This window comes from Belonocnema kinseyi, chromosome 7 (assembly GCF_010883055.1).
Source record: "Belonocnema kinseyi isolate 2016_QV_RU_SX_M_011 chromosome 7, B_treatae_v1, whole genome shotgun sequence".
NCBI lineage: Eukaryota > Metazoa > Arthropoda > Insecta > Hymenoptera > Cynipidae > Belonocnema > Belonocnema kinseyi.
This window is the reverse complement of record NC_046663.1, coordinates 118,238,755-118,242,023: the sequence shown is the minus strand read 5'-3', so window position 1 is coordinate 118,242,023 and position 3,269 is coordinate 118,238,755.

The following is a 3,269-nucleotide window of genomic DNA, read 5'->3' as shown; positions in this document are numbered from 1 at the left end:
TCAATCTGAAAAATCTCTATCCCATCCACACACTACTCCTTTCCCCTGCCGAGTGAGTCACGCCTACCCCGAAAGGGAAATGGCTTAATAGTGTAATAATAAAAATAATAATATTATAATGTACCCTGACTATACTTCTTTTTCAGATTTTCATGTCCTAACTCAAATTTTAATTATTTTTTATAATTCCTTGTCCCAGATCTGAATTATAGTTTTTCTCAAAAAATGTCTAATCCAATTCTGAAATACCTACAATTGATTTAAAAAATTTTCTGTTCCAATTCAAAATGCAGGGTGAAATTAGAAAATTCAAACTTTTAAATCTGAATATGATTTATTTGAGGTGGAAATCTGTTGACTTTTAAACTTTTAAAACTAAAGCTTGACAAATTTCTAGATCAGAAATATTTCATTCAAACGCTCAATAATTCATACGTATAAAATACAAACTTTTAACACCTTTTAATTGTACCATTTTTGATCAAATTATGTTTAAATACGAAATCACCGATTTTAAATTTTTATGACTTTAATATTTGAGAGATTTCTGGTTAAAAAATATAAATTACGCTGTTATTTTTAAGGCTCAAAATGATAATACTTCAAGAAAATTGCAGTTCTTAACAATAAAAATTGAACGATTAAACACATTTTTTGACTAAAAACTTTTCAAAATAAAAGTAAAATTATTTTTATTTTAAGATGTTCCAGATTAATATTTTTGCATCGTTATTTATAGATGAAAATTTGAGTTTACTAATTGAAAATGTAAGAAATTAACTTACTATCAAAATAATTGAATTTTCAGCTAAAAAAAAAGAGAAAAACAAATTTGCAACAAAATAGTTACATTTTCAACCAGAAAGATGAATTTTGTGACTGAAATCAATAATCTTCAACCAAAAACTGGACTTTTTACAAATAAGTTTAAATTTTAGCGTAGTAGTTGAATTTTTAACTCAAAAATTGTGTATTCTAAAACAAACAAAATTAATTCAACAAAAAAAAGACAACTTTTACAGAAAAGTTAATAAATTCTCAATCAAAACAAATAGATTTTCAGTCAGATAGTTAAGTTTCTATACATAAAAGATGAAATTTCTCCCAAAGCAGATGAATTTTAAAACCAGAAAAAAAATTTGCTAGAAAACAATTAAATTTTAAGCCCGAAAAAATTAATTTAAAAAAAACTTTCATTTTCAAACAAATAATTTCAACTAAAATTATGAATCTTCAACAAACAAAGTTTAAATTTATAATTAAAAACTGTTGAACTCATCCAAAAATATATTTTTTTACAAAACAGTGTGAACTTTTTTTAAACGGAATAGTTCAAAAACTTCTGGTTAAAAAATATAAAACCAAAGCTATTATTTTTTTTCAGTTGAAAATTAAAATGTTTTGTGAGACAGTTCGATTTTCAAGATTGTCAATTCGTCAATAAAACTTTTGAGTTTGGATTTATAAATGAAAATGTAAAAATTAATAATATTAAGCGACTTAAAATAAAAGAATTAAATTTACAATTTAAAAAGTTTCCAATTAAAAAAGAATTGTAATTAATCCATTTTTATTGACCAAAATGATTTAGTGCTTAACATTGAAAAATGTATTGATTTATTCTTCAATTCAAAGCATTGAAAATAATAGCTTTGGTTTCTATTTCTTAACCAGAAGTCTTTAAACTATTCCGTTTAAAAAACTTCACACTGTTTTGTAAAAAAATCATCTTTTTGGCTTTGAAATTCAACAATTTAAAAAAAAATCCTTAATGATGAAAAGTCTACTACGATTTGTTTTAAAATGAAAGTTTTTTTTTATTAATTTTTTGGGCTTAGAATTCAATAAAATAAAATGCAGTTTTCGGCTGAAGATTATTAATTTCAGTTAAAAAATTCATCTTTCTGGTTGAACTAAAATTTTCTTGAAGTATTATCATTTTGAGCCTTAAAAATAACAGCGTATTTATATTTTTTAACCCAAAATCTCTAAAATGTTAAAGTCATAAAAATTTTAAATGTGTAATTTCGTATTTTAACATAATTTAATAAAAAATTGTAAAATTAAAAGGTGTTAAAAATTTTTATTTTATACGTACAAATTATTGAGCGTTTGAATGAAATATTTCTGAATTAAAAATTTGTCAAGCTTCAGTTTTAAAAGTTTAAAATTCAAAAGATTTTCACTTCAAATAAATCATTTTCAGATTTAAAATTTTGAATTTTCTAATTTCACCCCGAATTTTGAATTGGAACAGGAAATTTTTCAAAGAAATGGTATGTATTTCTGAATTGGATTAGAGATTTTTTGAAAAAATAATAAGTGAGATCTGGGACAAGGAATTCTAAAAAAAAAAAAATTAAAATTTTAAGTTGTGAGATGAAAATTTGAAAAAAGAATTATAACCAGGGTGCATTATAATAGAATTAATATTATATATAATTAACTATATGTGATATTATAATTATAATAATATTATCTCAACAGATATTGATATTAACATTAATATTAATTAGCTCTAAATGATTGTGCTAGAGTTTTAAGCGTTCGAAGTTAAATTTTATCTATTAAAACAAAAAAATTTAAACAGCCTTTCAAAATTAGAAAATTTACTTACGAAAATCATTTAAAATAAAACAATTACAAATTATAAGTACTCATAAGCACAACATTTTGTATTAGCGCTTTTTAAAATTGCTCGCAATTTTAAATCTTAACAATCGAAGTCCCAAGTAGTCATGAAAAAAGTATAATATAAACAAATTCTAGGAAGCTATAGTTTGTAATTGTTTAATTCCAAATGATTCTCATAGACAAATTTTATAATTTCTAAAGTCCGGTGTCTGTTTAAACTTTTTGGTTTAATAGATAGATCAAACGCTTAAAAACCCCAGCACAGTCATTTATAGCTAAATAATATTAATATTAATATAATTTTAATATCAAATGAAATAGTGATATAGAGGAGAAATATAGCCTAAGGATAAGGTGAACTGTCATATAGACACATAAATATGTAATGATTTAATTATTTAATTATTAACTGTTCAGTTAAAAATTCTAAGAGAGAAAATATGTAGCTTCGTTTTATTTAAAAATTTAAGAGAGCAAAAGAATATAGTAAAAACTTGTAAAAGTATACAATGAAGACAATAAATTCTATTATATTCTATATATGGGGCATTATTCCTCAACTGCCCCAACTCAAAAAGTCATGTTTTTCGATTGTCTCTAAATTCTGGGAATATGTTCGCCTACCCAACAGTAGT